Genomic DNA, 23,567 nt, shown 5'->3' with positions numbered 1-23,567 from the left:
TATGAGTGAAATCATATAGCATCTTTCTCTGACTAACTTATTTTGCTTGGCATTATACCCTTGAGCTCCACGCATGTTGTTGCCAATGGCAAGATTTCATTGATTTTTAATAGGCAAATTATGGAAGCAGCCCAAGTGTCCATCGACTGATGAATGAATAAAGAAGATGTGGTGTAGATATACAACGGACTATTATTTAGAAGTTGTGTTATTTGCCTTTAACAAAAAAGCCTCTACATCCACACAAAGCTGGCAGCACCCATCCTCTGCTCCCTCCATGTCACCTAAGACAGTTCTATGCTTCACCCCCATCGCCAGACCCTTACAAGGGGCAAGACTCTGTCAAGCACAATGACACAACGTGGGGACCTGCACAGGATTTTCTAACATAATCTCCACCAACCAACAAAGATTTTCTTCTCCCTAAAAGCACTCACTTCCTTCTGTGTCCTCTGTCTTCCCCCACTGATAAAGAGACCAGTTAGGTCTACTTCATGCCCTCTTATTCACAATTCTCACAGGTAGGGTGGAAAGGATTTCCTGATGGATTGGGGTAGGATGCAGGGGAAGACAGACACAAGGCTTTGGGCCCTCCCTACTAGAACAATGGTGTTTCCATGCTGACATGGAAAAAGCAGTAGGAAAGGCAAGTCTGGTAGAGAAAACCGAGTTCCCTCAACAATGCTAGAATTAAGTGTGTGTGCTCTGCCCTAGAAGAGTCTCCACTCATGATAAGTGGCCCCTGTGACCTCTCTCACAGCGGCTCTATGTAGGCTGACAGAGGGATCACAGTCGCTATGACGCATGCATGTGCAAACCTGTAAACGTGGGAGTCTGCCACCTGATTACTGCATGTAAAGACCCTTGGGACTGCTTGTGGTGGCAGGGACTCTAGGGAGACTCTAGAATGCTTTGTACTAAGTGTCAGGTGCATATAATGAAACAAACTGCTTAGCTGCTCTGCAGTCACATGATTTGACCTCAAGAAGGTTACCACAACCTTGTGTTCCTTCTATCAGGAAGTAAATCAATTGGCATCTGGAAAAACAAAGTGGTACCTCTTGAGAAAAAAAGAAAAACAACTCAGTTTTTGCTTCAGTAGAACAGATGCAATAACCATGTATGTGTGTATATACGTGTATATTATAAAATTGTTATATGTCATATAATCATATAATAGGTAACCATATAACATACTTATATACAAATTATATATTATATATAAAATACATATCTTTGCATTTATTAAATTTTACATTCTTATAATACATAATACTATTATATTCCATGTAATAGTTATAGAATTCTATAAATATTAATTTCAATACAAAATGTTAATGATCATACATTTATACATATTCTATAACACACATTACATAATTATAGAAAATAATTATATACCTTATATAATATAAAACTATGTATTTTATATAATGTACATTTATATTCTATAATCATAATGCACATCATAAAATATATATAAATAATCTGTATGGTCATTAATTTTTCTTACTACTATATACAACAGCCTTAAAAATTACCATAAAATGTATGCAGGTCCCAAATTAATACATGACCCATCATAGCCAGTCTGCTCTCTTAAGCCCCAGGCTAACATGGAGTTGTCCTCAGTGGACATTATGACCTCATTCTTGAACTGGCTCACATTCTTCACCTACCCCCAGCTTTCCCTTTAGCTCACAGAAACATGCACCCACCATCCATCTTTATAGCTTTTAAGTGCGTTTGGTGCTATTAGTCATCCATTAACTTGAAAGTTAAAAAAGATGCAAGGAAAACTGGACAGAGACTTCATCTGAGTACCATGAATGGCTCTCAAACACAGAACCCAGTGCAGAAGGGAAACAATCAACCAGCAGATGAGGATTGGGGCACAGACCACTAGATGTGCTGGCTCAGGAAGGTCCTCGAAAGTAACCATGAGCAACAAGCCAGAGGTCTGGAGTGATTTTGGATGACCAGACATACACAGGGCCAAGTATGACTGAATGGTCACTAAAATAGGAATTGTTACCCTGCGGGCAACAATTTGTTAAGTATATCCTATCTTCACAAGTTGAACGTGTATTAGTCAGGGTAGGCTAACTGCTGTAACAAACAGTCCTGATGGTTTCACACGACAAACACTTCTTCCTTGCTCACACCACATTCCAATGTAGCAGTTCCTGTTCTGACCGTGCTCCTGTGCACCTCTCCCTTTTCCACCTTGTGTATCTTCCAAATTCTGGGCTACAAAAAAATTGCCTTCCAGATACACCAAGGGGAAAAGAGAGAGAACACGGAGCATTGTACATGAGACTGTTAGGGGCTAGGACTGGAGGTGACATATGTCATTTCAGCCACATTCTACTAGACAGAACTCAGGCATATGGCCATCCCACATGCCAGGGTAACTAACTAGGAAATGTGGCCTAGCTGAGTGCTCAGGAGGAAAGGGACACAGGTGAAGTGAGCCTCCGTCACAGAATACCAGGTAGGGACCACAAAGACAAGTAGATCGGGTAGAAAATAGTCATGGGGTAAAGACCTTTTGAGAAATGGTTTTACCCAGTTAGGGAATGTCTTTAGAACTACCATCATTGTCTTAACCCTGGGCTTAAAATTGTAAACAACAACAATAAAATAATTATGTTGGGAGAAGAAACTAAAAACAGCCAACCTCACGCTAGGAAACATGATGAATTGTGATGAATTGGAGCTACAGACGTAGTGTTAGCTGCCAATCCCATCAAAAACAAAAGTATAAAAGAAAACTTTAGGTCCAAGTGCCTAAGCAAGTATGCCTGATCTGGCATCGATTCAGACCCACTTTGTCCTTTAACATCTTTATTCTCCAAGCATTGTCTTTATTGCCAGGGGTTGGCAAAGTACAGCCCACAGATACACCCTGTTTTGGTATGGTCCCAAACTATAAATGGCTTGTACATTTTCAAATGGGCTGAACAAAATCAAAAGAATCATAAAACATCAAGACTCATTAAAATTAAATTAAATCCAAATTTCATTGTCCATATATAAAGTTTTATAGGAACACAGCCATGTTCCTCTATTTAGATGTTGTCTGTAGCTGCTTTCACACTACAACAGCAGAGTTGAAACCTTGTAACAGACTGTATGGCTCACAAAGCTGAAAATATTTACTATCTGGCCCTTTACAGTAAAAGTTTACCAACCCCTGGTCTAAGCCAAACTGGCTACTTTCTGCTGTCAAAAACTGTTGTCAAATACACAATGTTTTTGCTTTGCAGGATGCAGTATGTTCGATGTTCAAGCTTTTCAGGGTTCCTGCCGAAACCAAGTAACAGGTTGCCAATTCTTCATCTACTTCCCTTCCTTTTGCTGTTCCTATTCATCACTTTACACTACACAGCAATCTCAGTGTCTAGAGCAGCTACAGTGACCAAAGAGGATGGGAACCCCCTCTGCTTTTCTATGCATGAACTGGGAAGATTTTGCTATACCTCCAAAGCTTCAAGCAGAAAAAAGAAATCCTCAGCCCTCGGAGTGATCTGGAAGATTTCCCACCATTTCTTCCAAGCGCCTTCCTCCGTGACTACTTTCTACGTCTCATTTATAAACACCACTGCTCCCAGCGATAGCAGCTGGGATTCAAAACTACTTCTCTGCTGGCGATTTATCATTTCACTATTTTATACACACCCTACATCAGCTTCCTAGGGCTGTCATAACAAAGTCAAAGCCAGCATTTACTCAAGTCTGTCTGAACTCAACGCCCGAAATAATTCCCACTAGCCCATCTTTCCAGCACTTTCTCTGCCCTAGGAAAAAAGGCCATGAATCTAGATACACCACTAGATCTAGATCTACTCGTTCCAAGCTACATGTTCTGATCCATGGATCCTTTTTCTCTGCCCAAAGTGTCTACTTCCCTCTGCAGTTTTCATCAAATCCAGACTTTAATTCCTAAACTCAACCTTGTTTCCCATTTACTCTTATTTATAGGGAACATAATTACATGCAACCATGCTGCAACTAATAAAAACTTTACATCAGCTGAAGTTTTGTAATTCATCATATTTTTTTCCTTACTGGTTTTAACCCACAGCCTGCCCAGCAGACTCCTCCAAGCTGCCCAGATCCCCGGGCTTGTTTCTGCAGCCCATTGTTACCCATCACAGGCCAGGTACAACTTCCCCAGGCTGCCTGGCGACTCAACTTCCCATATCAAACTAGTTACATAACTACGCTCTGGGCAACTTTTGCTGTCACTGGCAACTGCCTATAATTGGATGAAGCCACGTATTCTTCATGAATTTTGGGTCATTTTTGCTCTTCCAACCATGATTTACAAGGGGTCTACCAAAAACTAATCTTTCAGTTCTGTAAATTTCCACAATGCCATTCAACAATGGGCAATTACTTGATATAAACAGTAAATACAATCCTCAAAGCTTCAAGGCATTTTCCACAAAAATTTATTATTAAGTAAATATACTACCCTACCTCCCCCCCCTGCAAAGTCATGAGCCAACTCCTATTACATAAAGTTACAAATTCTATTATGAAGTGATTACTCCTTTCGTGGGGGTGTGGGGAGGGAAGAAAAAGAGAAAAAATGCAATATTAGCTGCTAAAATCCAGAAACTGGAAGTAATGTAAACAGCTACCAAATGGTCGTCCATAAAATAAAGACCACACATTTCATAATTTAGCCAAGAATCTAATCCAAGTTAACTTATAACAATGAATTAATGGCACAGATGGTTGTCATGGTGACCTCATTTTGGCTTTACATAATCTAGATGTCAGATGATGCATATGAGATGTGACATTAGAAAATTGCTGAAATAATGAACAGTGAGCATGCTTTAGAGTCCTGGCATCTTTGACCTTCTTAAATTTAAACTACCTTTTAAATCTATCTGAAAATATTCAAGACAGCACTTAGGCCTCTTGATTTATGCTAACAATTTGATTGTCTTTCCCTTCTCTTAGCAAAGCTAACCACATTTGAATATACTGAACAGTTTAACCACCGCAACAGATTTCTGATCAAAGCAAGTGTGAAATCATTTTCCCAGCTTTGTACAGCAAAATTCTTTATGCAAGTAAGTCAACAATATGGAGAGGAGATAATGCAATTCAAAGGGCGTGAAGACAGGGCTTACAGAAGAGGCATTTGCTAATATTATCATGTGAAATTTGTTTCTTTTGTTTTCTTAAGTCTCAGCTGGGAGGCAGCAGCAACTGAAACAATGTTCTCCCAGCATAGCTAGGTCTTTAAGATGCTTTAGAGAATGAAATTATTTTCTAATCATGAAATCCACTAGACTGTGGAACAACCTAAGAGAACTCACAGAATGTCAGCAGGTTTGGGTCATTTTGAAGTTAACACACTGGGGAGTATGGGGTGCCCCAAATTAATTCACTTAAGGCCACTACTGGAACTAAAGCAAGTGAGCAGTCCCGAGATGAGACAAAAGCACAGGAGCCCTACTTCCTGGCCTCCTGGTTTAGTAGCTAATGCAGACACAATAGCTGAGGAGCTTCCCATATCAGGGAGATGAGACACACTGGGGGAGAGTAGGAAAAGTCTGGACTTTGTAGTACAATTAAAAGTCTTCATTTGTAAAATCTTCTAAGCTTTGATTCTCAAAAGAAAGGTGATCATGAATAATTATAATCCTGACTTTACCCTGTGGTAAACTGCAAGACTTTACCCCAAAGGCAGAGAGGTGAAGCGTTGATAATCACATGAATTGGGCTATCCTGATACTCTACTGCATATCCTCCACTCAAGCTTGAGTACATATAGTTTTCCTCCTGCTCAACCTTGTGGTCTCAGGTTAGGATCATACTGCAGGAGAAAAGGAAGAGGCCTCGGGGTCTGCAAAGAGTGTAGAGTTCGCCTTTGAGCCATAGCCCAACTTTAGCCCAACGTGAATCGGCAAGTCATGGAGAGCTCTCCAAACACAGAGGGCAGCCCCACGTGACACAATGTACAGTTCTTTTTTCTTTTAATGTTTTTTTTTTTTTTTTTTTTGAGAGAGAGAGAGCACACAAGCAGGGGAGGGACAGAAAGAGAGGGGGACACAGAATCTGAAGCAGGCTCCAGGCTCTGAGCTGTCAGCACAGAGCCCGACCGGGGGCTCCAAGTCACAAACCGCGAGATCATGACCTGAGCTGAGGTCGGAAGCTTGACTGATTGAACCATCTGGGTGCCCTGACAAATTTTTAATGCATTTATAGACACAAGTCTTTGAAGACCTTCTTTGTCTGAAAATGTCATTTTTTTTTTAAGTTTACTAATTTATTTTGAGAGAGAGAGAATCTCAAGCAGGCTACGCGCTGCCAGCACTGAGCCCAATGTGTGGCTTGAACCCACAGAACCATGAGATCATGACCTGAGCTGAAACCACAACGGAGCCACACAGGCACCCTTCAATGTACATTTCTAACGACTTTCACCCTTTCCACCTTTCCAAAGCTCTGATTTAATTAAATCAGCCAGTGGGAAGATCTGTGATCCTGATTACTAGCTCACCCTCAGACCCTAGCTTTTGATTCATACTCTCTGGTGTTTTCTTGCTACACATTTTCTTTAATACCTGTATGATTACTACACATTTTAAATTCAGATGGGAGGGAGGCTGCCTAGGTTAGAACCTCAGCTTCCCGGTTACTGTGTGGCCTGGAGGAAGTGTCTTAACTTCTCTGAGCCTCAGTAAATAGAGAGACCCTTAGTAAGGACATCAAGGTGGGGCTAAGAATGGAGAGAACCTGAATCAGGACATCATGGGAGGGCTAAGAATGAAGTGTGAAGGTGCAAGGAGAGCAGTGAAACTGCCTGGTATAGGAAACAAACAAAAAACTGTGGGGGCTTCTATTCTCATCTTTACCAGCCTGTACCATGACTCATCTATATAACGAACTCTAATAAACTGACCTCCATGGACTCTAGCTCCTTAAAGCACTCAAATCAGCCTCGGCTGTGTTTCCATGGCTGTCTATACCAGCCCCATACATAGTTTAGAGCCTTCTTGGTCCAGAGAGTGCTAAGCAGAAACAGAGGGAACATTATAGTTTTACATTTAAGAAGACGACTTAGTAAGAAAAAAAATTTTTAATGGGAATATAAGAAAAACCTAAAGAGTAAATGTTATAGCTATACGAAAGACACAGTTACGTATCCAGGTTCATGCCATACCACGTTTTCATCGGGTTGTATGAGAGGGATTCATAACCATTTGATTAAGGAGGAAGGAAGAGAACACAGATGGAAGGGTGGGGGGATAGCTAGAAAGGAAACAAAGGGGATGGAGAGGAAGAAGGAAAGGAGAAGAACCAGAGAGAAGCAAAGGAAAAAGAAAAACTACCTTAAAGCTTCAGTTGGTCTGAGCAGTTACGTTCTGTCCTACACAGCAATGTGCCCTTGTTCCCACAGTCTGAACAGCAATATGAGACCCGAGGGTCTAGAGATACACGGAGTCAGGAGCACCTCCATCCTGGGAGCTGCTGCCCTTGCCATGAACCTCCGACGGGTGCCCCGCGCCTCCCTTCCCACGAGCCCCAGTCGGGTGCCCACGCTGCCCTTCGCAGAAGCCCTGCACATCTGATAGCTGAGTCCTGCCCTCTGGTCTCCAGGCAACAGATGCCTCCTGTTGAGAGCAGGGACAAGCCTGATCCCAGAACTGCCACTCCTCGTCTATGGCGTTCAGTTTAAACAACCTCTGCGCTCCATACTCAGTACGCTCCTCCCTACCCTTCAACTGTAAAGCTAAGAGTCTAGTGTTTGGAGACTCCAAAATGCTGTGATTACACACAAACGTCACAGTGACAGGGGGAACACAAACAAAACCCAAACTACAAGAGTGGTTACCGCAGGTTATGTATGGTGGGTAAACGTGAACACACAAACAGATGTGTGCACACACCTATCTGTGCACATGTGTGCCCACACCGCCACACGTGTGCACATACACGTGTGCTGGACCGCTACGTACATACCTGCAATCACACAAGCACACGCATGCATACAAACATGCAACACGCCCATGCCTGTGCATGCACACACAGTTAAATTAATTAAACAAGGGAGACATCAGATTCAGGGGGCTCTAACGGCCTAGCAGCCTGAGTAAGCAAACCAAAATGTCAGCTTGTAAATGCCTCAAAGTTAAAAAATTTTGATTTTGTAACAACAACCTATCAACAACCAATCACAAACTGCCAACTAGGCTTCAAGCAATAGCCAATCAATAGTTTCCTTGATTTACTTCTGCCTTTTCTTAACCAAAATCTCTCCCTGAGGTCCTGTCAGTGGAGCCCTAACTACTTCCAGCGTGCTACACTTGATTGGAAATACTTTTTGTTCAAATACTCTCTTAAAATTTTTAACACCTCTCAGTTTCTCTTTTAAGCACACATTCATATACACAGACACACAGACACACCCATATACACACACGTACATATACAACCACACATATTAGTATGGTAAACTCTTCCTCAACAACTGACAATTGAATGGGCTACAGACTTCACAGGCTTCTTGCAAGGCAGAGGTCACTGTTTAAAATAGTGAGTTGAGGGGGCCCCTGGGTGGCTCAGTTAAGCATCCAACTCTTGGTTTTGGCTCAGGTCATGATCTCATGGTTCGTGGGTTCAAGCCCTGCATGAGGCTCTGCATGGGGCAATGCAGAGCCTGCTTGGGATTCTCTCCCTCTACCTCTCTCTCTGCCCCTCCCCCACTCCTGCTCGCTCACTCGTGCTCTCTCTCTCTCTCTTTCAATATAAATAAACTTTAAAAACAGCATACTGATTGAGGAACGGGTGCCTGGGTGGCTCAGACAGCTAAGCGTCCAACTCTTGATTTCAGCTCAGGTCATGATCTCACAGTCCGTGGGTTCAAGCCCTGAGTCAGACTCTGTTGTGACAGCATGGAGCCTACTTGGGATTCTGTCTCTCTCCTCTCTCTCTGCCCCTCCCCTGCTCATGCTCATGTTCTGTCTCTCAAATAAACTTTTAAAAAACAAAATTAAATTAAAATAAAATAAAATAAAATAAAATAAAATAAAATAAAATAAGTGAGCTGAGGTAACAACATTTTAAAGACTGAGACTTTGAACTTGGTTCTCCAGTATTCCTTGATTACTGATCACTGCCCTGTGATGAGTCATGGGGGGTGGTAGACGTCACGTGTTCTCTCATCCCAGTGAGGGCCTGGACTTCTCAAGCTGCTACGAAGCACAAGGAAGCTTTCCACAACTGGAGAGCGAGTCAGATGAAAGTGGTGTCTACATCTCCCACATTAACCTTCCACTAACGTGCTGACCGTAACTGAGCATGCAAACCCAGACCTCATGTATTTCCGAGGTGTGCTACTGGACCAACGGGACCAGTCCTGCTCTCCCTGAGCCAAAACTAGAACAAGAAAACAAAATTCCATCACTTGAGAAAGTAGTGAAGGGTACCTCCTCTCCTCCTGTGTGCCCTTGACATCAGGAAGCAAGTCCTCCTGGCAGGTGGGCAGGTGCCCAGGTGGGGCCCAGGTGTGGGTGAGAGTGGGAAGAAGGAGGACAGCACATTCTATTACCCAATTCCCCATCTGCAGGCCAGAGTCAGCCCCACTGGATGTGAGCTAAGAAATTGTCGTTCAAGGGTTCCAGGAAGCCTGAGGGGATCAGAACCCTGAGAAGCACACTGTGCTGCTCCTGTCCCTTCAGGTCTGTACTCTTCCGTAAGTGTACTACCGAGACAAACTGTGCTTTCAGGAGAGTGACACCGGTGAACCTGCCGGCGGTCTCCCGGTTGTCTGGGTGCTGCAGCAAACCTCTTTAACATCCCTATTACAATACGTATCTGCAGGGTCCAAACAGGAGAGGAGGGGTGAGGCAGGGTCCCCAAGGAGACAGCTGGGCAGGAGCTTCAGAAGCGCTTCTGTTTCTTATTTCTATCAGACAAGTTTAAGTAATTGGACAAATCAGCTTATAAATGAAACCTAATGTTCAAAGCCAACTGTTGAAAATGAGAGAGATTTTCTTTCTGTTTATTGGTATGGTTTTAGCCCAGTGAGACAGTGAGACAGTTATATCCACTTAGTCCTGCTGTCTAGCATCCATCCTTCTGTGAGGTTTCCAGTTGACTTGAACACCATTTTTGATCCACGTCTTCAAAAGTTAACAAGATGAACTATAGAGATGTTCGTTAGGGGTTAACATTAAGTTGTGAGCTTTCGTCAACAGAAAAAAGAAACAAAGCCAACATATGGAAGCATTGCATTTCCAAAATCACAGGAGCATGTGCACGTGTGTGTGTGCGTGTGTGTGCGTGTGTGTGTGTGCGCGCGCGCGCGTGTGTGTGTGTGTGTGTGTGTGTGTAAAATCCCCTAGGGTAACACACTGTTTCTATAGTTTCTCATTTCAGGGACGACAGGAAAGATTATATTTCACTTTCATCTTGTCTGCCCAAGGAAGAGTTCATTACATTTTAACAATAATCAATAATCACAATGAAAAGATAGTCTGTACTTACCAAACAAGGTAAAAATTTAGAGTAACCCTGGTGTAGTCCCTGGCCCCATTTTTGTGGTAATCATGTTAAGGGAACGTGCTGTCATTGTGATCGGATTAGGTGAAATGCCAGCGGAGGTCCATGGGGCTCGGTTTCTATTTGCAATGCACCGTGTGCTGTTCGACCTGTCCCTTACAACCGCATTCGTGTTTGATAATGCAACGCAATCATCTACCACGATCAGGATGAAAGTAGAAGAGAATGGAGGAGGTACCATGGAACTCTCACTGAACCCTTCTGATAACCTTGTATCTCGCACCTCACCAAGGAGCAGAGTGGCAGATCAGGAACATGCTAGGGCCCCACAGAGCCAGGCCGGATGCTTACCCACTCAGCCTGCCTCACCCACGTATCTATATAACACCTGCAAACCTGTTACTGTTTGTGGATGAAAACACACAATTTCTCACCTAACAGTTGTGTGTCTCCCTTTTGGTTCCCGGGCAGGGCTCTAATAGCGTATCTTTGCAAGTATAAAGGAAGCACACCTCACCTTCCAAAGTACACAGCGGAATGGAGACCTCATACTCGACTCCAGCAGGCTCCACGGCTTCCCAAAAATTGGCAGCCGTTGCACCCTTCCAGAGCCTCACATAAACTCAGGGGGGAAACATTTGGCTCCTTGATGAGGCTGAACTTTCCCATCTTTAAAAATCCTATTATATTTTTTATATCAATGACATCTTAAAATATTATTTTGCCTTTTTTCTTTGAGTTTGCACACCACTTCTCATTTTCCCAAATTAGTAAGGACTGAAGTACTGAAAAAGTGCTGAAAGGTGCTTATTTAGGTCCCAAATGGGAAATATCATACGGGCACTTTTGTAGCACAGATGTGATTGTGGCCCAGCAAAAGGGCAGGGGCCGCTGCGGAAGCTTCTGGAGGTTATGGCTGGGCCCTGAGCGATTATGTACTAGTTTTCTGCTGCCCTCTCCCAAACTGCATGAAAACTTACCGTAAAACAATGACAGGTATCTGCCACAGTGTCCCTGGACCACGGGTTTGGGAACAGCTCACCTGGATAGTTGTGGCTCAGGGTTTCCCGGGACGTGTCCGCCAGGGCTGTGCTCATCGGAAGGCTTGGTGGGGGTAGGAAGAGCCAATTCCAAAATGGAACGTGGACAGAGCTAGCAATCTGGTGATGGCTGTTGACAGGAGGCCTCAGTTCTTCACCACAAAGATCTCTTCACGAGGCTGCTTAACTGTGTTCGTGACAACTGTCTTTCCCAGAGCCGGTGATCCAGGACAGAGGAAGGCACAACTGGCAATGCCTTCTCTGACCTAGCCTCCAAAGTAACACCTCATCGTTTCCATGTTCTCTGAGTCATAAGATTGCACTGGTCAGCGTGCATCAAGGTGGAGAAAAGTGCACGGGATGCGAATATCAAGAGGGAAGAGTTAAGGGCACCTGGGTGGCTCGGGTGTGAATCGCAGGACTTCAGCTCTGACAGCTCAGAGCCTGGAGCCGGCTTCAGATTCTGTGTCTGCCTCTCCCTGCCCCTCCCCTGCTTGTGCTCTGTCCCTCCCTCTCTCTCAAAAATAAATAAACAGTAAAAAAAAAATGTTTTTAATTAAAGGGGCTCCTGCGTGGCTCAGTTGGTTAAGCATCCAACTTCATTTCAGCTCAGGTCATGATCTCATGGTTCGTGGATTCAAGCCCCACATCAGGATCTGGAGCCAGCTTCACATTCTGTGTCTGCCTCTCCCTGCCCCTCCCCTGCTTGCGCTCCATCTCTCAAAGAGAAACATTAAAAAAAATTTTTTTTTAAATTAAAAATTAAATTTTTTAATTAAAAAAAAAAAAAAAAGAGGGAAGAATTACTGGGGGCCATCTCGTAGGCAGACTACCCCCATACAGTTTCCCAGAAAACGAAGAGAAAATTGCCGGAACCCCAAGGTCATGCTGGACCCTTGATGGAAAAAGCAGGGTCAAGAAGGAGTCGAGGGCTTAGAAACTGGCTCACGGGGTACCAGGATGGCCACCAGCCCAAACGTGAACATCCACAGGTGCATGGCAGAGAGTGCACGATAACGAAGACATCACAGATGGAAGGCCGTCCGTCCAATCCTTCAGTGGCGGAACCAGCTAGAGATTCCCAGTCAGAAACGCTTGGAGTCAAACAGCAGTACAGTCGTTCCAAGCGGGTCACTTGGGGCAAGATTGCAGGCAGCAGCCGGAAGGAGAACCCACCCTCGAGAAAGGAACCGCTTCAGGGTAGGTCTCCGGGCTGTCAAGCGGACGAGGGAGCCGAACAGGAACCCACACTCGCGTCAGAGCCTAATGCTGCGCGCAGTGGCCCCGCAGGTGCCATGAGCCTTCCCCGCAACACTGGCTGCGGCGCGAGGCCCACCTGCACGAATGCCACAGCCCGTTCCTGCGTGGACGCAAGCTTCCTGCCACGGAACGCTCTGGATCTAGAGTTCTCACAAGAAAGCCAGCCTCCGGCCGCAGTGCATCCAGCAGCACCCTGGAAAGTTGGGGCGTAGCACGTGGGGCTCCAGGCCTCCGCCCCTCAGGGGGCGGCGCCAGGCTGGAGCCCCCGCCCCCCAGGACGGAGGGTGGGTTACGGCGACCCCGAGTCCCCTACTTCCGGGCCAGGCCCATCTCTCCGCAGTGCTTGCCCTGGGGTGGCAGGGCCGCTGCGTGGGCTGTGAGGGGCGAGAAGGGGCAGGGAGGGCGCCGGTGACCCGCAGAGCGGCGCCGCCACCTTGGACGCAGGACGCTCTGAGGCAGAGAGAGCTTGAGGCCGCTGAGGCTGCCGGGAGCCGAGGAGGGCCCGCGCGGCTGGCCGCTGAGGCTGCCGGGAGCCCAGGAGAGCCCGCGCCGGCCGGCCGCTGAGGCTGCCGGGATTCGAGGAGGGCCAGCTGCAGTCGCAGGCTGGTTTCTCAGCGCAGCTTGCCGGGGAGGCTTGCTACCTGGGCTGATGGAGACTTGCAGTTTGTCACGTAACCGCAGTCCGCTCGCAGGTAGTGGCTGGCGTTCACTGAAGGGCGGCCGGTTCTGGAATTCTCGGGGACTTGCACTGGTTCCGGCCACATGGTCGCTGTCACTCCAGAAGTGGTATCTGTGTTCCAGGCGGAGGCAGAGGGAAGAGGTCAGCGTGCAGGTCCTTGATCCCTTTGGTCAAGAAAGCAGGTGGGGCGCCTGGGTGGCTCAGTCGGTTAAGCGCCCGACTTCGGCTCAGGTCACGATCTCGCGGTCCGTGAGTTCGAGCCCCGCGTCAGGCTCTGGGCTGATGGCTCAGAGCCTGGAGCCTGTTTCCGATTCTGTGTCTCCCTCTCTCTCTGACCCTCCCCTGTTCATGCTCTGTCTCTCTCTGTCTCAAAAATAAATAAACGTTAAAAAAAAAAAAAAAAAAAGAAAGCAGGTTAATACCTCCCCCCACCCCATTTGATATGTACAAAGCAAAATCTTACAAAACAAAACAGGTTCTAAGAAAACTCCACGTGGCACATACTGAGCATCCCAGATTCCGTTTCCTCCTTCATTCTTAAGAAGAGCCGTGTGACTTAGTTTACCACCATAATGTGTTCTGTTAAAATATATACATCTTGGGGCGCCTGGGTGGCGCAGTCGGTTGGGCGTCCGACTTCAGCCAGGTCACGATCTCACGGTCCGTGGGTTCGAGCCCCGCGTCGGGCTCTGGGCTGATGGCTCGGAGCCTGGAGCCTGCTTCCGATTCTGTGTCTCCCTCTCTCTCTCTGCCCCTCCCCCGTTCATGCTCTGTCTCTCTCCCAAAAAATAAATTAAAAAACGTTGAAAAAAAAATAATAATAAAATAAAATATATACATCTTGCGAGACTCTCTTGAAGCTGTAGGTAGCCTTGGGATATCATTCCAGCTAATGAAACCTAACTAGGAGACTCCTAGAGAGTGTGGGGAAAGTTTTAGCTTCCTGATGAAGGCATCTTTCCTTCCTCCATCCCTCCGTCCTTCCATCCTTCCTAACCCTCTTCCTTTCATCCCTCCATCCCTCCTGCCCTCCACCCCTCCTTTCTTCTTTGAGCCTAAAACGTATACTTTTGGGGAAGCCATCTTGCAAGTAGGAAGCAATGAGCAGGAGGATTAAAAGTACAAGCTGAATGGGGCGCCTGGGTGGCTCAATGGGTTGAGCATCCAACTTCGGCTCAGGTCATGATCTCTCAGTTTGTGAGTTCCAGCCCTGCATCGCGCTCTGTGCTGACAGCTCAGAGCCTGGAGCCTGCATCGAATTCTGTGTGGCTCTCTCTCTCTGCCGTTCCCCTGCTTGTGCTCTCTCTCTCTCTCTCTCTCTCTCAAATAAACATTTTTTTTTTTTTTTTAAGTTCAAGCTGAAGAAAAGAGAGGAAGGAGACAGTCTGGGATACTGGGGAGAGTGTGAAGTCACTGCAGCAGCCTTGGATTATGTCTGGATCTTTTATAATGTGAGAAGAAATCAATTCCTGTTTAGTTAAAACTGTGTGTCGACTTTGTCACATCCAACCAAATCCCGTCATAACAGATATTGTTAGTCCTGTATTGTCCAAACTCATTTGGACACAGAAACTCTTTTGCCTTGTAGAATCCGTAACCACATTCCACAGAATTGTTGTTCTGTTGGGCATATTTTAGGGAAAGACTGAACTGGTAGCATTAGAATGGATTTAAGTGAGGAAAAGGGGGCAGCTCCTCTACCAAGATGTTACAAGAGCCTATGTGCTGCTCCTTGGGCGCATGGAAGGGGTACCAGGGAGAAGGGAGTGAGTTTTGATAGAAATGTTACCATAATTGAAAATAGCTCAAAGAATGAGAATCAGAAGTACTGGAAGCATTACGTCAAAAGTACATTACGCATCTTTATCTTCAGAACACAAATATTTTCAATATTATGCCCCACTGTGAAATTTATAATCTAGTTTTCATTACTGATTTGCATTACTAGCACAGGAGTTGTAATTTAAAACATCTTCCACGAATGAAATATACTTCCCAGCTGGTTGCTGCTCCTGCCTTCTTCCACCTACAGTAATTCAAAATAAGCACCAGCTCTTTATGATTATTATTTTATGAATCCAATGACATGGAAGTCTGGGAGGCACTGTGCATTTGCTGAGAAGAAAATAAGGGCTTCAGGGTTGTCCTGGAGCTATGCTGTCCAAGAGGGTAGCCGCTGGCCACATGCAGCTTTTGAGAACTTGAAACATGGCAAGCCTGAATTGAGAGGTGCAGTAAGTTTAAAATACACACAGGATTTGGAAGATTTGGTATGAGAAAAGGAATACAAAATATCCATTAATTATTTATTGGGGCACCTAAGTGGCTCAGTCAGTTAAGTATCTCTTGATTTCAGCTCTGGTCATTGTCTCATGGTTCATGGGATCATGGGTTCATGGGATTGAGGCCCGCGTTGGGCTCTGCACCAGCTCAGAGGCTGCTTGAGATTCTCTCTCACCCTCTCTCTCTGCCCCTTCCCCACTCACTCTCTCTCAAAATAAATACATAAACTTAAAAAACTTAGTTTTATTTAATTTATTTATTTATTTATTTATTCATTCATTCATGTATTTATTAGGTGCTAAAATGATATTTTTGGGATGTACTAGATCAGTTGCCTGTATTATTAAAATTAATTTTGTCTGTTTTTTATCACTTTTTAAAATTTTTCTTTAATGTTTATTTATTTTTGAGAGACAGAGACAGAGCGTGAGCGGGGGAGGGGCAGAGAGAGCGAGGGAGACACAGAACTCGAAGCAGGCTCCAGGCTCCGAGCTGTCAGCACAGAGCCCCACGCGGGATCATGACCTGAGCCGAAGTCGGATGCTCAACTGACTGAGCCACCCAGGTGCCCCTTTTTATCACCTTTTAATGACAGTGCTAGAAAATTTTAAATTACCACTATGGCTGGCATTAAGGCCAGCATTATATTTCTATTACATGTGTTCTAGACACTCTTGTCCCAGTATTGTGACCTTTTGAGGGAGTCTTTGGGCTTCAGTTTCCCCAGCTATAGAATAGGGTAATTGCTCCCAGTTTTGGATCTATGAATTGTAAAATTTGTGCATTTCCTCTTTCCCTTTTTTTGTCTCTTAAGAAAAACACTTGAATATTTTCCTGGAGAGAACACGGAGCTTGGAGTTAGAAAGCCTGGTTTGAATACTATTTCTGCCAGTCCCTAGCCAAGTGATTTTGGGTAAGTTGCTAATTTTTTAGTATTAGTTTCACATGGGAAGAACTCACATTTGAAGCGTTTTAAAGAAAATCCTACCTGAATGTGAAGCTGGCTCTGAGTAGACACATGGTTGTCTTGAAAATGAAGATGTTCATTTACAGACACAGAAAACAGTATATAGGAAATGTATTTTACAAGATAGAGGAACATTTTCCCAGCAGCTTACAGCCCACAGCCTAAAGTATAAAAGTACATAAAATGCCTCCCACAATGTCCACATTAGTTATTTTCAATCATTCTGCTGAAGGCTGAAGCAATTAGTACTTAGGTCCCCAGCAAGAAAGGAATCTCTGTAAGAAAACAAATATGTGCCAAGTGATATTCGGGAACTGAGAATACAGTTGGAAAAAAAATCAAAAACTCAAAAAAACAGTCAAAAAATCACACATGACTCCTTCCCCTCATGGTGCTTATTTTTTCAGCAACTACAGAAGTTCCAGCATTGCACAAATCTGTCAATAGCAATTGGGAACAGAAGGAGCAAGCACGAAAGATATGCAGGTGTCAACATTTCTATAAACACAACAGAAAGTTCCTGTTTAAAGTTAGAACTTTTGGGGTGCCTGGGTGGCTCAGTCGGTTAAGGGGCCAACTTCAGCTCAGGTCATGATCTCGCGGTCCGTGAGTTCGAGCCCCGCGTCGGGCTCTGTGCTGACAGCTCAGAGCCTGGAGCCTGTTTCGTATTCTGTGTCTCCCTCTCTCTGACCCTCCCCCGTTCTTGCTCTGTCTCTCTCTGTCTCAAAAATAAATAAACGTTAAAAAAAAAAAAAGTTAGAACTTTTGAGAAATTATATGCAAAATGTCTACGAATTCTGCCACACATTTATGTCCTGTGATACAAGTAAGTGGCAAGCCAGGGATGGACAAATACAGGATGACTAAGAAGACGGAAAAGGTCAGATGACAACAGAAACTCAGAGTGATGCTAGGAGCCAAATGACAGGAAAGTCTGGGGATCCAAAGCAGAGAGCATAGGTAGGGCTTGGGGCAATTTCCTGAACTTGGGCTTTAGTATGAGTTTTCAAACATTGGAGAGCAGTGTCCCCAAGGTCCAAACTTGCAGGTTCAGCTCAGGAACCAACAGGTCACATCAAAAGCCACTCTCTAGCTGTGCCTGGATGGTCTTCCTAAAATTCTTTACACGTTTACACTTTATCTGTGATTAAACCACTGGCAATGTATATACTGTCACCATTCATGTCACTCAAGGAATCACCTTTTTGTGTTTATAAAGAATCCAGTTACAATCATTGACTCATACATTTTACAGAATACTGACTCCTGGGGTAGATGTAATCAGACACATGCAGTGTCCTGACCACTTGGAAGTAGAATGGTGCCCAGGCAAGCCCTTTCCCTACCTTTCTTCATTCATTCAATACATATGTATTGCATATCTGTGTTATGGGTTGAATTGCGTCCCCCCAGAATTCATATGTTGAAATCCTAACCCCCAGTACCTCAGAACATGACTCTATTTGGAAATGAGTCCATTTCAGATGTAATTATTTAAGTTAGGATGAGGCCATATGAGGGCTGGGGAGGCTAATCCAATATGACTGGTGTACTGGGAGCTGAGATGGAAATGAATAAGATGACTTCAGATGGTGATCAAGGACAGCCCTTAGACACACCGCATTATAGGTTCTTCTTTATTTTACTCTTTTCTTATTTTGCTTTTATCTTACTTTATTCACAAAACTGTGAGCATGTAAAAACGTAAATCAGACTTGGATAGCTGCGGTGCTGGTATGCATTCCATTCCAGGAATGAATGGCCAATTGGCATTCGGAATCTCCCATTACAGAACCTCATACTTGTAATCCAATCCTACTTCCATTTTCCTTCTTCAGTGCACATGGTCACTCTCCAGTATGATGCTTTGTAATCAGCAACAGTTCTCCCATATTCCTTCTATATAATATAAAGTTATATCTTTACAGTACAAGTCCATAAAGCCTCACCAGACATATAGCCTACTTAAGCAGGCTGAGAAAAAGAATGATTTTCATTGTATATCACTGGGCATTCTTTAAAACTTTAACAAGAGTAGAGAATTACGTGAATGAAAAGTAAAAGTAGAAAGCTGGGATGAATTATGGCCACCATGCTGGCAGTCTCAACAGGAATGTATAAAGGTGTATGTTATGCAGGACTAACAAATGGATAAAAGATATTATCGTGAAAGTAGAGAAGTGGCTGCCTGGGTGAAGATGCTTGTGGAATCTTTTATGGCTTAATATGAACACAGCTTTAGAATGTATAATATAGTCAATGTCAAACTGAAAAAAAAAGTTTATGATAATACAATTTGACCATTCATTTTTTCCCATTGCCTCAAATACTTCTTTACCAGAAAAAAAAATTTTTTTTTCTGTGTATGGTGATACATACTAGATAGATGTTGGATGGATGGATGGATGGATGGATGGATGGATGGATTCATGATAGATGGATGGATAGATAGATAGATAGATAGATAATGATGAATGGATAGAGAGATAGAGATGGACAGATACAGATAATTGTATCCTAGGAAACAAGGTAGAGAAACCTGGATTATCTAGTCACTTTTTCAAACTCTCTTCCCCAAGTCCTAATGTGCCTCTTTCTCTGAAGGGACATTTGCCATTTTGCCAGGACAAGTCTTCATTATTCTTTTTTTTTTTTTTTCCATTGTTCTTCATGGTACAGAGCTACCCCAGCACCACAGGTGTTTGGCATCCCTGAACCCTGCCAAGTGTACCTTCCAACCCTCAGTCATTAGGATGACAAACACATTTCCAGCACACTTCGAGCTCTCATCTTAATTCAGCAGTTGCCATCAAGTTAGCCAGCAGGTTTTCTAGTCTGCCCAATGCTGTCCACTCAGTGTTGCAGAAAAATCTGGATTGGGTGGCAATGCATAAAAATGCATTGTTTTCGGGGCGCCTGGGTGGCTCGGTCGGTTGGGTGGCCGACTTCGGCTCAGGTCATGATCTCGCGGTCCGTGAGTTCGAGCCCCGCGTCGGGCTCTGTGCTGACAGCTCAGAGCCTGGAGCCTGTTTCAGATTCTGTGTCTCCCTCTCTCTGACCCTCCCCCGTTCATGCTCTGTCTCTCTCTGTCTCAAAAAATAAATAAACGTTAAAAAAAATTAAAAAAAAAAATGCATTGTTTTCCATTCTGCATTACACCCAAATGCCTGGCCATCTTGAATAACTGGAATATCTGCTAACAACTAGGCCCACATTTCCACATGGCCTCGGTCTGGGGGGCTGCTAGCCCCTCCCCACTATACCTGACTTGTTTCCCTCTTTAAGGTACCTTCGTGGCCCCTAGTGCATCTAGCTTAACACCTAATTCCCAGATTCTGCCTTTAGAGCTGCAGTTGACCACTGAAGCCTGGGTCCCCACAGATTTGATGGACTTCTCTGGGATGAGGCCTGAGAAACAGGACTTTTTATAGCTCCCCAGATGCTTAGAAAGTGCAGCTAGAGCTGAGAACCCTGCTCTAAAGCCTTGTTATTCAAAGTGTGCTCGGTAGATCTGGTTATTCCCAGGGTCCATGGGCAGATAGCATCAGCATCACCCAGGGGCCTGTTGGAAATGCAGAACTTCAGGTCCCAGTCCTGACAAGGCTGTAACAAGATCCCCTATGACAAGGTGATCTGTAAGCATGTTAAAACAACACCGACATAAGCCCTTTCTCCTCTCTTTGGCAAAGCAGTCATTCCAATGGCTTTAAACAGCACCTCCACGTGGATGACTCCCACGCAAACCTTCCCTGGTACATTATACTATGTTTATACTATGATTACATAAAACTGCCATGACTTTCCATTCAGGCTTCCTGCTGGTTCTGACTTTGGGAGCTGTGCTTATAATTTGGAGTCTCCAGGTTTTTCTCTATTTCCCAGATTCACTGAAAATGTGTCCTGTAGGTTGCTGTTGTTTTTCCTTGTAACTGTGTAAGTTTTCCAGGAGGAGACAGTTCAGAAAGAACTAAGCTTCTGCCGTGCTCCTATCAGAAACAGAAATCACTTTTTTGGACTGAAAAAAAAAAAATAACTTATGATTTATTCCCTCTCTCCTGTTTTTTCTCGTCCTGGAATTGCTTTTGTTTATGTATTGGGCTTCCTCAAATGGTCCTCTAATTTTCTTATCCTTTCTTGTTATCCATTGTCTTTTTTTCCCTCTACTTTCTGGATATTCCTTAATTTCATTTTCGGTAGGAAGCTCTTTCTGTGCTCATCCATATTCCCTTGACACATGCATTTTCATGTCCCCAAGACTGTCTTCCAGCTGCCAACACCTAACAACTGTCAGCCAGGGGACTTTCTATGGCGACAGTATCCCACTGGGCTCTTATGAGCAGTGAGCTATAAATACCGAGGAATTATTCTGCCTTGGGAACAGCCTCCACCTAATGACTGATTGGCTTTTTCCACTTAGCTTATTTCCTTGGAGATACATCCATGTTGCTGTGACTATAAACAGTCTGTTCCCTTTTATTGCATAGTATTATTCCTTTGTATGGATGGACCACAGTTGGCTTAATCATTCATCTGTTGAAGGACACGAGAAATTGGAGCTATCACAAATAAAGTTGATGTCTGGATATTTGTGTGAACATAAACTCATCTGTCTAGGACAAAATCCCACAATGGCAATGATTGGGTTATATGATATTCGCATGTTTCATGGTACCTGGTTTTTGAGCTAGAGGGCTTTGGACGTCACCTAATGGTAATGAAAACTGTTCCCAAACTTTTGGACAGATAGGATGCAATCAGAATATTACTATATGAAAAGTAACAACTTCATGCAATATGGAAATTAAACTGGACATGAAGGGTTCAAGCAATACTGTCATGATGAGAAGGATAAAGGAAGTGAACAGAAGAGAGTCAATGGGAGTGGACAAGAGAATTGGATCCAGGCGGCAAAGTTCTTTGGAATCTTACGGGGTTAATTCCATAGTTGGAAAAGGATACCCTTGTAAAATATGACCCTGTGGTCTTCTTCAATCCCCAGGAGGATGTTTGAGGAGAAATATAAACAAAGCAAAACAGAAGAGAAAGTTGTGCTTAAATTTATTTGTAATGTGTCCATTTAACATTAAAAACTATTCCTATAAAGAATACTGTGGCTTAAATAATAAGAGAAAAATCTCCACCTCATTTTCTTTTCCTACATGCAGCCTCTCTGTACTGCTTTTAATAAAATAAAGCACGATGTGCTTCTGTGGGTAAATTATGATTTTTCCCTAATATATTCCAATTCAAACTATTTTCAGAGAGCCCAATCTGAAAATTGCTCTCATATCTATAAAAAGCACATGTATTTTGAGAAATAAAAGATGAGAAACAAGAAGAAAAAGATACTTAAAAAAAAAATTCTACAGCCGGTCTAGTTACAGCTTGAGCCAAGAATCTGATGTCCTGAGAAAATAATTCTCTCCGACAGTTTTAGAAAAGGAAGAACCCAGATAAAAATAAGCCTCTAGCAAATGGAGCCTGGACAAGAATCTATCCCCCCCCCCCAAAAAAAAATCTAATTAAAAATATATACCATCTCACTTGCATATCTTATTTTGGATCCCTTAAAGATAAATTATTATTAAATCTTTTCCAAGAATTGCCCAACTTTAGGGGTGCCTGGGTGGTTCAGTCGGCTAAGCGTCCAACTCCAGCTCAGGTCACGATCTCACGGTTCATGGGTTCGAACCCCGTGTTGGGCTCTGTGCTGACAGCTCAGAGCCCGGAGCCTGCTTCAGATTCTGTGTCTCCCTTTCTCTCTGCCCCTCCCCTCCCCCCGCCCCCGCTCTGAAAAATAAAATAAACACTAAAAAAAAAAAAAAAAATTGCCCAACTTCATCATAACCCCCTATGTCTTTGTAGTTTCTTATCACAGTGGTAAGGTTGAGGGTGGGTAGCAGGGGCGTATGTTGTTTTGTTCTGTTTGTTTCTTCACGGCAGATCCTGCCGAGATGGAAAGCCTCCCCAACTATTCCATTTTCCAAATTTGGATGTTCAGGAAGTCCGGTTTCAATAAAGAAGAAAAAACAAGCAAAACACACAAGGAAACAGAAAACCTGAAAAGATACATTTGCACCCAGTTGTGTAAAGCCAGAGGGATGACACCATTGATGAAATCTGGTGACATAAAACACCTGTGAGTAGAGCTAATCACAGACACCCCGGACTCCTGTGGGTATTACTTTCCTTCCATGAATCTTCTTCTCCAACCACCTCTTTCTCCAGGTTGTTCCTGTGCTCTCCTCCACAAGGAATGCAGGGTTCTGTTCCAAGGATGACTTTAACGAGACGTGAGGCCAAGCTTCATGTGGCAGAGCCACCTCGAGACTCTGAAGCCACTTCTCATGAAGCTGTGCTAAGTGCATTTCCTAATACTCCAGAGCAGGCAGTTTGGGTTTTTCTGCTATCTTTAAAAACATCAACATACGTCTTTTAAAGCTCCCAATGCTAGAGAGACTTCATGGAGTCAGATACACAGCAGAGTCCTCTAACTTGCTTGTAAATCCTGAATTTCCCAGATTCTTTTCCATGTGAATACGTTCATTATCAAACCGTAGCACATACAAATGTATTCTGTAGCTAATGACCTGTTTACTTGAATTGCCATTACAGGCATTAAGGTCCTTAAGTATGCATAATTTCCAGCCAAGCAAAGGAGAAAAAGGATCATTCCAAGCTTAAGAATAATTGCATACATAAAATTTTCATATCTTTATCCATTTAAGGAGGAAATTTCTTGAAAACTGCTCTTCCAGGGTGACTGGGTGGCTCAGTCAGTTAAGTGACCAACTCCTGATTTCAGCTC

The 23,567-nt window shown here is 43.9% G+C and overlaps 1 long non-coding RNA gene across 1 annotated transcript in view; it reads right to left on the bottom strand.

Moving 5' to 3' along the window:
- Positions 1-12,223, bottom strand: part of LOC145713641 (uncharacterized) — a 362,598-nt gene extending 350,375 nt beyond the window's left edge. Inside the window, exon 1 of the long non-coding RNA XR_014136665.1 lies at positions 11,573-12,223. This is a non-coding gene — a long non-coding RNA (uncharacterized LOC145713641). The remainder of the gene's footprint in view (positions 1-11,572) is intronic.
- Positions 12,224-23,567: the final 11,344 nt, after the last annotated feature.

This window comes from Panthera onca, chromosome X (assembly GCF_046562875.1).
Source record: "Panthera onca isolate mPanOnc1 chromosome X, mPanOnc1 haplotype 2, whole genome shotgun sequence".
Lineage (NCBI taxonomy): Eukaryota > Metazoa > Chordata > Mammalia > Carnivora > Felidae > Panthera > Panthera onca.
The sequence above is the reverse complement of the archived record's forward strand: the minus strand, read 5'-3'. Positions and strand labels throughout refer to the sequence as shown.